The sequence below is a fragment of the Gracilinanus agilis genome, chromosome 1 (assembly GCF_016433145.1).
Source record: "Gracilinanus agilis isolate LMUSP501 chromosome 1, AgileGrace, whole genome shotgun sequence".
Lineage (NCBI taxonomy): Eukaryota > Metazoa > Chordata > Mammalia > Didelphimorphia > Didelphidae > Gracilinanus > Gracilinanus agilis.
The window spans coordinates 529340651-529353978 of record NC_058130.1 but is presented as its reverse complement, the minus strand read 5'-3'; the positions used below and the strand labels follow the sequence as shown (position 1 = coordinate 529353978).

General features: G+C 36.7%; 1 protein-coding gene across 1 annotated transcript in view; it reads right to left on the bottom strand.

The window, feature by feature from the left end:
- Positions 1–13328, bottom strand: part of TRAPPC8 (trafficking protein particle complex subunit 8) — a 150703-nt gene that overhangs the window by 136377 nt on the left and 998 nt on the right. The window lies entirely within an intron of this gene.

Genomic DNA, 13328 nt, shown 5'->3' with positions numbered 1-13328 from the left:
ACAGTGAAGGGAAATCAATTCCTGTGGTTTCTAGGGAAAAAGGAAAAAGAGAGGCTCTAGGAGAAAGGGTGAGGAGACAAAGGAAGGGATTAAAACAAGAGGAAAGAACAAGAGAAATCACCAGGCCACTGAAATATTTTCCTAAGGGTAAAGGAAAGATTCTATAAATCAAGATAATGACCTTACTATGGCTAGAATTTTCAGAGAGAGACCAATCTTCCGGCCTCAAAAGAAGGGAAATCTAGTGGCAACCAACACCCCAAAGAGTAGGTGTCTTTGCTCCCAGAAGAGATTTCATAGCAAATCTGGAAGTAAATGATCATGGGAAGGACAAAGAGACAAAGAGTAGTAATGAACTGCAGAGTCAGGGACATAGAATAACACTTACTGTGGGACACCTGCAGTAACAGTTACTACCATTGTGAGACTCAAAGAATAAGAGTCTAGAATACAGGCAAAGGGAAAAGAGAGAATGAAGAGAATGATAAAGTTCTTTTTAGAAAAGAATGTAAAAAAAGAAATTAAACAAAAACTAACAAAATAAATTGAAGAGGAGAAGGGAGATTTTAAACTATCTATTTAACTGGGGTGAAGAAAAGGAGAAAAATTCAATAACCAGGTAAAGAGAACAAAGAAAAAGGAACTAATAAGACAAGGAGAACTCCAGAAGGAGGAATAGGGGTAACAAATAGAAATAGTATACTCGAGAGTGAGGGGAAAGAAAGTCAGTGGACATAGATTGCCTTACAGTAGGATAAACTGAAATAACTGAAGAAGCAAAGTACTGACTTTACAGAGGAAGAAGAGAAATTACAATTAGGTAAAATACCAGTATTAGAAAAATGAAATTACTATAATATATAATTTATAATTTTAATTATGAATAGGTCGAACAGTCCAGTAAAATGAAAAAGAGGGATATTGGATAAGTAGAGAAAACCTCACAATTTAGAACAGAAACATATTTAAAAAACAAAGACTTGCACAATAAAGATAGGGGCTAGAACAAAATTTACTTTGCATCAAGTGTAATCTGAAAAAGCAGGACTTGCAATTGCATTATAAGATAGAGAAAAAACAAAAGCATTATAAGAAGATATAAACAAGGAAACTATATTATGTTGAAAGAAATCATAGAAAACCAACCAATACAAATATTAAACATATGCTACAAATGACTTAGCATCTACAATCTGTGTAATTAGAATTTTGTACCCTAGGACTTCATTTCCCAGAATCCCACTCATATTATATCCTTATGTTTTGGAGATAAAATTTCTGTAACCCTGCCCTTGCTCACTCTTCTCCTACTAATGCAGTTGGGAAAAACTTATCTTGACTCAGCCTTTTATTTTTGTTCTTTTTACTTCTTCTACTTAAAGTGATTATTAATAAATTTTATAAAATATAAAAAAAATGAGCTGTTATTATTGAAAATAATTGTATTTTTTTTTTCGCTAAATGAGAACTTCCAAGATATAAAGAGTAATAGATGAACCAAGACACTGAAGATTTTTCTCTATTCTTTCCCTAATTTATGCTCCTATTTCCATGTGAACTATAAGTCTCCCTGAAATGCTCTCCACCTTGCTCTTCTCCCATCTCCATGAATACCTCCAAACACTTCTTTAAACAGTTATAGTATCAGTCTCCTGCCCCAGTACCTACAATGACCTCTCCACTCCAAATAGGGTTTTTAAACCTGAAGCTCTTATTTTTGGTATCCAATGTCCTCTACAATCTGGATCTGCTTTCCCTGACCAACCTTATTTCCATTATTTCCCAAAATATAATTCTATTCTAGCTAGAAAAGGCTGCTTTAACCACTATCTAAACATTCTATTGCCATTCCTATGATCCTAGCCTTTTGCCACAATACCTTCAAAGTTTTTCTTCCTCTTTTCTACCGATCCAAATTCTGTCTTTCAAAATGCAGGTCACTAAGTCTATCACAAAGAATCTCACATAATCAAAGAGTAAATCTTCATTAAGCTACTACTATGTGTCAAGCACTAGGCTAAGGGGCTAAAGATACAAATACAAAAAATGAAGCTGAAGCACTATTCAAATAGAACTTACATTCTAATGGAGAGACAGTAAGTATATATAAAAAGATATATAGCATAAATATAAAGTTAATATGTACAAATATATAATAATGATAGCATTTATAAAGCACTTTCAGGTTTGCAAAGCAATTTACATAGATTATCTCATTTGGTACTCACAATAACCCTGTGAGGCTACTGCTATTATTATCTTCATATTACAGGTGAAAAAACTGAGGTTCATAAAGGTTAAGTAACTGACCTTAGATCAAATTATAATTGTCTATACCTGGATTTGCACTCAAATCTTCCTGAATCCAAGGCTAGCACTCTATTTGCTGTAGCACTTTGATGACACACACAGTTTGGGAAAGAAGGCACTAACAATTGGTAGAGGAAAGGATAAGACAAAACTTTATGTAGAATATGGTACCTAAGCTGTATCTTAAAATAAGAGAGGAACCATGTAAAGCATAAGAGAGGGGGGAATGCATTCAAAACATGGGAGTCGGTGCAAAGGGAAAGAAAGGAGACAGTGTCATATGTGAGGAACACACAGAAAGAGCCGGTTTGGCTGTCTCACGGATCACAAAGGAGAATAATGTTCAATAAAGCCATAAAAATATGTGGGGGGGCAGGTTGTATAGGAATTTAAAAGCTAAACAGATAAGCTTATATTTTATCCTTCAGCCTGAAGTTGGTTAGTGGGGGAGTCACATGGTCAGATCTGTGCTTAAGTACTATGGCAGCAGGGTTAAATATGACTAGAGTGATGAGAGATTTGATTAGGTAATTATGTTATTAACCTAGGTAAGATAAGGGCCTAAAATAGAAGCTTTAAAAGTAGAGAGAACAGGTCCAAAGGGGAAGATATTGTGATAGTAGAAACATGAAGATTTAGCAGCTGGTTGAATATTATTATTATTATTATTATTATTATTATTATTATTATTATTATTATTATTATTATTATTCCTATTGACTCCCAGAGGAGCATAGGGCCGCAACCATCTCACACCAACGGACTCTGTTCTGGGCAACTTCCCCCAACTGGGCCCATGTCACTCCGACGGTCCCTGTCTCGTTCTCGGCATATCTCCACCAGGTCTGCCATCCGATGTCCAAGATGTGACGCAGGCACCCATCAACAAAGACCTGGAGTTTGTTGGCTTCTGCCAGCATGCGTCATGGACTCTGTTGGAGAGCAATCTTCCAGACTAGGCAATAGTTGGTTTTGGTGGTTTAATGAGGTTGCAGTTTCTTTAGCATGGTTGAATATGCAAGGTGAATATGAGTGACATATCTAGGAAAATGCTGAAATAAGGAACCTGAGAAATTGGAAGAATATTCATGACAATGACATAAATAAGGTAGTTTGAAAGAAGAAAGAATTTAGGCAAAAAAGAAGAGAAGTTCAGTTTGACATGTTGAATTTAAGTTATCTTTAGGACATCTAATTTGAAATGTTCAATATGCTACTGGAACAAAATTTCAGCAGAGAAGCTGGGGCTGAAAATATAGATCTAGAAATCATCTATATGGAGACTGGATTTGGGGACTGAAAGATACAAGAATTGCTCCAATCTGGCAGAATGCCATGGCTAGAAATGAGGAAGTTTGGCCAATGAATGAATGGTTTGGAGAAATATACGATTTTCATTTTGGACATGTTGAACTGATCAGGTCATCCAATGCTCAGCAAGCAGTTAATAATATAGGAAAAATACCTGAGTAAGACACTGAAGTAGGCAGGAGAGACATTAGGGTTGAACCCAAGGGAGTTGGCTGAGATCATCAAAGGACAGAATGTAGAGAGAGAAGATGCAGGGAGAGTCTTGGTGTGTGGGAGGAGAAAGCAGACAAAAGATAGTGAGAAGCAATGGTCAGTTAAATGGAAAAACCAAAGGAGAGCACAGAACCAAAGGAAAGAGGAGTTATCTAGGAGGAGGAGGTCCACAATGTAAAAAGCTGCACAGTCAAGAAGGATGAAGACTTGAGAAAAAAAAAATTATTGAACAGAGAGCAGTCAAGAAAGCTTCTATAATCTTAAGAGAAAACAGTTTCAGTCAAGTGGTAGGGTCACACAACTCAAATTTCTAGAAACTTAAAATGAGTGGAAGTAAGGGAAAGGAAGCAACAAATATATATAGTATATTCAATTTGGCTCTTATCACATTTACCTTCCATAGTACTATTTTCAAATCTGGTGTTTCTGATAAGACTGTGAACTCTTCAAGGCAAAAAAATATATTATGTATTCTGTATCCTCATACAAACTAGTAAAATAAGAGTTATTTACATGGTATATGTTCTAATCTTGCTGAAAAAGAGTCAAGTAAACAACATACATGTGCTAAGACATTAGCCTTATATTTCAGTCTTCTATCATCTGGTTCCAGCCTACCTTTCCCCTTCCTAATTTCACATTACCTCTCTTACTTCTTGCCAAACTATACAACTAGCTGTTGAGTAAACATAACATTCCTTCTTCTATCTCAGTATCTTTGCACAAGTTAGCCCTTTGGAAAATAGTATGTATAGCAGAAAAAACACTGACTGCAATCCAAAAATATAGGTTCAGATTTACTCTCTGAACAGATGTATGGCCTTAAGCAAGTCAGTTAAGCTCTCTGGGCCTCAGATAAACTTCAGATATCTCACCTATAAAAAGAGGGATCTGTACTGAATGACCTCAGAGGTAGTAGTAGTACCTTTGTAAGAGCAAAATAAGAGAAGAAAGCTGGATAGAATGTTGCATTGCTGGGGGGCATGAGCCAAGAGTGGCAGTTGAAAACAGCCAGGAATTCTGGGAGGAGAACCAGAAGAAGAAGGCTTTTGGTTTTGGGAGCTCGAGGTGGGAGGAAGCAGAAGAGCTTGCCCCAGTTAACCCATGAGCCAGCCTGAGTGGGATTCCTGACTTGGAGTGAATCCTGGGAAGCCTGTTTATCTATAGCCACAGTCACTACACAGATCAAGATCTCTTATGCTTTGAGGAGTCAGGACTCTGGGAGGGGACACCCAAATCTCCCCAACCTCTCTTTGCCTTACTGTGGGACCCAAACTAATATATATATATAAAACATATGTAACAAAATAAATATATATCTAACAGATAGCTATAAGATAGGAATTAAGAGTTAGAGGGAAGGGAAGGTGAAACTTTGGGTAGAAGCCTGAACTGGCTACCCAAAGGGAAGGGCCTTGGGCTGAAATCTTTAGGGCTCCCCAGTTCCCACTGCCCATCACCCTCTTCTTCCTCATATTTTGCTCTTACACCTTCCAGCTTTACAACCTATGATTCTAACACCTCCACTTGTTACCCTCTGTATTCACTTTGGCTACTCATATACCACTTCATTTTATCAATCAATAAGCAGTTAATTCCTTAAAAAGACAAGAATAAAATAATCTCTGCCCTTGAGGAGTTCCCAACTTAGTCAGAGCCTGTTCCACAGAAGTCTTTCTCGATCCTACCAACCACCTGGCAGTTGCTAGTACTCTCTCCTTAAGTTTCAATTCTCTCTCATGTCTTCACTGCTTACTTTTCCGAGTACATGCTATAAAAAAGCACCAGGGGGCAGCTGGGTAGCTTAGTGGATTGAGAGCCATGCCTAGAGATGGGAAGTCCTAGGTTCAAATCTGGCCTCAGACACTTCCCAGTTGTGTGACCCTGGGCAAGTCACTTAACTCCCATTGCCTAGCCCTTACTACTCTTCTGCCTTGGAGCCAATACACAGTATTGACAAGATGGAAGGTAAGGGTTTAAAAAAAAAAAAAAGTACCAAGTTCATTCTCCTTGAAAGCTGGGACTTTTTCATTTTTTGTATTCCTAGTGCAATGTCTTGAACATAGTTTGTACTTAACAAATATTTGCTGAATTGAACCTAAAATGGAAAGAAAGGGAAAAGAAGGTATGTGGATGGAAAAAACTCCTCTAATATAAGGCACTGTAATATAGTGAGAAAAGCAATGATTTCTAGAATCAAAAGATTTGAGTTCAAATGTGACCTCTAATGCTTTATGGCTTGTACTCAAAAGGTACCTACTGCAGCTTGTTGCATTTTTTTAATCACATTAAGATATGGATGAAACTTTGTTAAAGTTAAAGTAGAGAGGTAAGAGACTAAAAAGAGAAAACAATCTGGTATAGTGGGGAAAAAGTCTAAACTTGAAGTTAAAGGATTTAGTTCAAATCCCCATTCTGCTATTTGTAGACTGTTTCAACTGTAGTCAGTTTGCCTTGGCAACTGATTGTATGTGGATAGTTATAGAAGGCAAAATGTTAAAAGTCTCCAAAGTAGTAATTGTGGAGGATTAATAGGCCAGTAATTTCCTTCAACAGAAAAAGGAAAATTTAGGGAAGAAACAGATGGGTTAAGAAAAAAAAATGAAGTGGCCAGTTTTGGAAGTGTTTAATTTGAAATGTCTCCTCCATTTCTAATGTTTTTAAGCTATAGCTAAAATCACAGACTTCAAACACTATCAACTAGTTGTATCATTCCTTTTCCCAGCAGCATGCAAAAATGCCTTTAAAAGCATCCATTTCTGACTTCTCTATTAGCAGCAATGCAATGATCCAGAACAATTCTGAGGGACTTATGAGAATGCTATCCACATTCAGAAGAACTGTGGGAGTAGAAACACAGAAGAAAAACAACTACTTGAACACATGGGTTGAGGGGGATATGATTTGGGATGCAGACTCTAAACAACCATCCCAGTGCAATTATCAATAATATGGAAATAGGTCTTGATAAATGATACATGTAAAACCCAGTGGAATTGCGCATCGGCTACAGGAAGGGGATGGGGTGGGGGTAGGGGAAAGAACATAAATCATGTAACCATGGAAAAATATTCTAAAAAAAATTTTTTTAAGAAATAAAAGATAAAAAATTTAAAATAAAAATAAATTTTAAAAAATTTTAAAGCATCCATTTTTTCCCCAAGTTCCATAACTTGGGAAATAGGGACTGGACTTATTAGTATAGAACTTATAATTTAATTAGTATAGAAATTCCTAAATGAGGAAACACTCTAGGAATGTAGGGAGTTAACTTCTGCAAGTTACTGTCTTAAATACTTCCATTGGGTACTAAGAAGTTAAATGACTTGCCCAAGGTCATATAGCCAGTACATATCAGAAAGGAGTCTTCATTGTTCAAAACTGGCTCTCTACTATGCTCTCTTCCTTCTCAAGTTACCACTAATGAAATGAAGGTTTGTTTAGTTACTTTTAGTGGTTTATTTTGTTTCTAGTGCTTTCTATCAATCTCTACATAAATATTGTTAAATTTTGTAAATAAAAAGGCTTACAAAATGCTTTTCTTATAATATCATGAATCATTCATTTTAATGATAATTCTCATGTTTACTGCTTAGGAACTAATCTATGATCATTTAAATGAATTTCCCACGGTGACAACAGTTACTAAATGTTGATGCAAAGAACTCAAACTAAAGAACTTCTACTTCTAAGACCCAATGGAGAGTACTCAAAATCTCACTAACTTTCTACTAAAAACTGGATAAAAAAAAAAATTGGGGAAAAAGAAGAAAGTCAGATTTCAGTTTTCTGTAAACAAAGCAAAAATGATACAACATAACAAAAATGAAAATACCTCAAATAAAATGTCAACTAAAAAAAGCACTAGGCAAGCATATATTGTCTAAAGGGCACTTTAGCACTAAAATTACACCTGAAGTACTGTGTCCACATTTTAGGAATAACATTGATAAACTGGACAGCATCCAATAAAGCCAAGATAATGAAATGCCTTCAGATCATGCAATAGGAGGATCAGCTTCTCAAAGGAATAATAAACTGGAGGAATTCCATGTGAAATGGAAAGACTTCCAGGAATTGACGCAGAATGAAAGGAGCAGAGCCAGAAGAACATTGTACACAGAGACTGATACACTGTGGTAAAACCGAATGTAATGGACTTCTGTACCAGCAGCAATGCAATGACCCAGGACAATTCTGAGGGATTTATGGAAAAGAACGCTACCCACATTCAGAGGAAGAACTACAAGAGAGGAAACAGAAGAAAAACAACCGCTTGAACACATGGGTTGATGCAGACTTGGTTGGGGATGTAGACTCAAAACGACCACACCAATGCAACTATCAATGATATAAGTCTTGATTGATGATACATGTTAAAACCAGTGGAGATGTGTGTTGGCTTGGGGGTGGGGGTGGGGGGGTAAAGGGGGAGTGAAGAGGAAAGTAAAAACATGAATCATGGAACCATGGAAAATTTTTCTAAAAATATAAAATCTTTAAATCTTTAAAAAAAAAAAAAAAAGAAAAATATATGCTCAATCACATAGTGCGATAAGGATGTGATATGGGTTTGGATGTTAAAGGATCACTCTACTACATATATGAATAACATGGAAATATGTTTTGAATAATAATGCATGTATAACCCAGTGGAACTACTTGTCAACTTTGGGATGGGGGAGGAGAGAGCAGGGAGTGGGAGATTATGAATCATGTAACCTTGGGAAAATATTCTAAATAAAAACAAAAATAAAAAATAAAAATCCAATTCAGCAAAAAAAAAAAAAAAAAAAAAAAAGATATGAGGATCAGCTGAATGAACTAGGATTTTTATCCTGGAAAAGGAGGGTCATGATAGTTGTGTCAAGTATTGAAGATGAATTTGACTCATCCTACTTAGCATCAGAGAGAACTAGAAGCAACAGATAAAAGTAGCAAGGAAGCAAATTTAGATTTGCAGTAAGGAAAAACTTACTAACAATTAGACTGCTCCTTCTCTAATCCAGGTCAGGTCAGTGGGTGTCCCCAGGGATCTTTCCTAGGCTCTCCTTTTTTTTTTTTTTTTTAAACCCTTACCTTCCACCTTTGAATCAATACTCTTTATTGGTTCCAAAGCAGTAGAGTGGTAAAGGCAAAGCAATGGGGGTTAAGTGCCCTGGGTTACAGCTAAGGAAGTGCCTGGGGCCAGATTTGAACCTAGGATCTTTAGGTCTGGCTCTCAAACCACCGAACCACCTAACTGCCCCACCTCTTCTGTTAATATACAATTTCACTTAGTAAACTCATCAGCTTCCCATATTCAGTTATCATATCAGTTGATGATGATTCTCAAATCTACTTATCCAGCTTTAATCTCTTTTCTAACCTCCTGACTCTAATTAGATGTCACAAAGAAGGAATTTATTATCTTTTCCCCCAAACCATTCCCTTTTCCTAACTTTCCTATTATTGTCAAGGCTACTATCATCTTCCCAGTTACCCAAGCTCACAACCTAAGAGTTATATTCAACCCTCAGTCTCTCTTACCACAACTCCCAGATCCAATTTGTTACCAAGGCCTGTTGATTTTACATTTATTATCAGATCCAATCAACTGGACACAAGTATCCCACTTTGACCAATTAGAGGCAATCCAGGTTATCTCATCCCAGACCACCACCCTATAAAAGACTGCCCCCTTCACCACCCCAGTGGACAACCATCTGCAGGTTTTGAGCTCCCCACTTGCTCTCCTTTCCCCCCTCCTTCACTGCCATTTCTACTGCCACTGACCTCCTATCCCCATCTGCCCCTTCTTTTCCTTCAAATAAAGCTTTCTTGTATTACTCTGAACTCTGTCTCAAGTCTCCAGGCAAACACCATCAGCCAGGTCTGGCATTTATAACATTACACCAAATATAACACATAACATAACATCAAATATATTGCTCTCTCTCCTCTGATACTGCCTTCATCCTAATTCAGGGCCTCATTACCTCAGATCTGGTCTACTAAAACAGTTTGCTGGTTGGTCCCCTACTTTTCCCACTTCAGTCCATCTTCCACTCTGCTATCAATGATTTTCCTAAAGTGTAGGTCCAACCAAGAGACATTACCCCCGCCCCCCCCATCCACCCAATATTTAGAATGCCCTCCTTCCTCAAATCTGTCTCCTGGCTTCAAGTTGCAACTTAAAAAACTAAAACCCTCTATTGATTATTTCCTATTTATCTTAGTTTGTTTGCACAAAGTTTAAGGGGGGGGGGGCAGGGAGCTCTGTCTGTGTCTCTATGTGTTACTCACACAAATATCAGGGCAATAAAAGCAAGGCTAAGCTTTGGAGGAAGCTAAGGATTCCACAAGGCATAGATGGAGGGAATATCTTGTGTAAAAGGACATGTGTACAGGGTATAGAATGTTGTATACAAAGAATATCAAGTAGATCAGTTTGACTGGAATCTAGAGTGAATAAAGAATAATATGTAGAAAGGCAGAAAAGGTGGGCTACAATCAAATTGTGAAGGACTTTAAAAAACATTTAAGTTTGTATAAGATCCAAATGGTAGGAGGAAGGCACTGAAACTTCATGAATGAGTAAACAGCATGGTCAGATATGTGCTTTGGGTATAAATATTCGTCAGCCTATGGAATGTCTAGTTGGAGATGTCCAATAGGCAGTTGGTGATTCAAGACTAGAGTTCAGAAGATAAACTATAGCTGGAAACATAGTTCTAGAAGTTGGTTTTTTTAAGAACTGGGAACATCTAAATATATATTTTTGGCAGATGAAAAAGATCTAGTGGCAAAGGAGAAATTGAAACTGAAGCAATCTGACAAAAAAGTATTGGTTTGCTCATGCAAAGTTCTAACGACAATGAGAAGAACCAGAATAAGGGGCTCATGTAGTGAAAATAGCCTAATGAAAGAATGGTTATACTTCATCTTCAGGAAAAGTAATGATGATATTAAAACATAGTGAGTAGTTTAGAATTCCTATCAGATGGCATCAATATTCTTGGTGGGGAAAAAAAAGGCTAATTCATTTGCTATGAGTGAAAAGAATTAGGATATAGTAAGGCATTTAAAGAAAGGACAAAAAAAATAATCACTGTTGAAAAGTAGAGAAAAGTATATAAGAGTCAAAACAAGTAAATATAACTGAAAAGCAGATTTAGAAAAAAACTTCATCATGACAATAGAATTAAAAGTTAAAATCCCATTATAATGAATTCTACTGAGCTATTCAAAGAGCTTTCCAGGTAAAATTATATTAGAAATATAACTTATGAAGCAAAACTCTATATGAGAGGAGAGAGGGAAGGAGGAAGGGGAAGGAAAAGAAGAGGGGAGGGAGAAAGAGAGAGAGAGAAAGAGAGGGAGAGAGAGAATATTATTTTAGGCCAACAAAAGAATATTGCAATAACAGTCTATTGATTTCCCTATCTCCGGTTTCTTCTCACTCTACACCATCTCCATATAGCTGCTAAAATGATTTTTCTAAAGCAAGACCTGACCATGTCATTCTCATGTCAAAATATTTCAGTGATTCCCTATTATCTCTATGGTATTAGGTGGTCTGGTGGATAGTGTGTACTTTTAGAGTCAGGAAGGCCAACTTCAAATCCTGCCTTAAGATACTTTTTCCTGTGTGAACCTAGGCAAGTTCTTAACTTCTCTCAGCCTTAAATTTCCTCTTCTGAAATATAGATATTATATAGAAATATAGATAGATAATAGTACTTAATCTCACAGAGTTGTTGTGAGGATCAAATTAAATAAAATGTGTAAAGTCCTTTGCTAATTTTAAAGTGTGTATAAATGCTAGCTATTATTATGTTGTTTTCCTCAAAGACATGTAAGCTCCATGAGGACAAAGACAATTTTATTTCTGGTGTTTACCTTCAGCACCTCATAGAGTGGTGCCTAGCACAAGGTAAACACTTAAATCACAATCTAAAAGTATTTATTAGTTGTGTACCTGTTTCATCCCTCCCAGTAGAATATAAGTTCCCACAGGTCAGGAACTGTCATTTTTATCTTTGTATCACCAGAACCTGACACAAAGTGAGAGAAAGAATGGAAAAGGGGGATGAGGGGGGAAAGGGAAAGAGAAAGAATGAGAGAGGGAGAGATTTCACTCTAAAGGAATTTGACCCCTTTTTTTGAGATTTTTGTTATAAGTATATTGCTAGTCATCAAGAAATGTCATAGGATTTGGACACAAAGTTTTCCTAGGTTGGGATTGTTAGAGCCTTTGTTTTGATGAACTGAAAGATAACACAGTATAGCAAATAAAGGGCCAGCCTTGGAATGAGGGAAAGCTCTGTTTAAGTCCCACCTCTGGCAGGTACTAGCATCAAGAAAATGGGCAAATGACACTAACCGAGGAGCCTTAGGCAACATTAAATTGCAGAAGAGCATCCAGATACCTGTTTTACTCAATATCAGGTAAATCCAAGGCAATTAGTTCTGGGCTTTAAAAAAAAAAAAAGGCAAGCACTAAAAACAGCTGAAGTTTATTCTGCAATGAAACAGTTTTAAATCTAGCAGAAGTGGGAAAAGTCCCACATATAACAAATCTTTCCACTTCCCCTTCCTAAATCTTATGTATTAAAGTAGTCAATGTTGGGGTGGAGGAACTAATTTTGGGTTATTTTCCCCCAATTTAAGAAAGGATAATATTAGTAAACTGAAAGTGGGTGAAGTGAAGAAGTGAAGGGCTTTTACTTCTTGATGTCTGAACAGTAATATTTCCAAGAGGCCAACTACAACTCAGCTCTCCTTATTTTCTTTCAAGTACAAGAAGCACGTAATTCTAACACATTTTACCATATTGACTCTTGCATGCATCTGTGGTGTACATATTATAATAGATTATTTGTTGAGGTAAATTCCTGGTATCCAAATCAAAGGGCACAGCTAACATTTGCCACTCTGGTGACAGAAAGTGTTGTTTAAAGACTGTGTTATAATAGTATTCACTGTAATAGGATTTCACATGTACCTTGTTAGTCTGTTGCAGGATGCTGGTTACATTATACCTGGAGTTGTGATCTGTAACTTCTATCCTTTAGGAATTTTTGCAACTACAATCTTGAAATTCAGTTCTTTTGGTCCTCCCAATTAAAGTACCTAAAACTGGAGAACAGATGCAGTCTCTTCAGTAAAAGAAGAGACAGCCAGGTATCCAGCTTGGCTGGATAACCAATTGTCAGATATATTATAGATGGAATTCTTCTCAGCTACTCCTTGGACTAGTTGGCCTCTGAGATCTCTTCCAAAAAGGTGATTCTAACTTTCCTAAATAGTTTACTGAAGTCATTTATCTGCCTGAAGAGAGAAAGATGCTATTTAGGTCCCATCCAGTTCTATATTTCTAAATAACTCAGTCAATCCATGATCATCACCAATCAATGCTTGATTTTATCTAGCTATTCTAAAAGTGCAACCCTTTCAGGGGATTCACAAGGTCAAAACAATTTTCATAATACCACTAGGTCAGTTTAATTTGG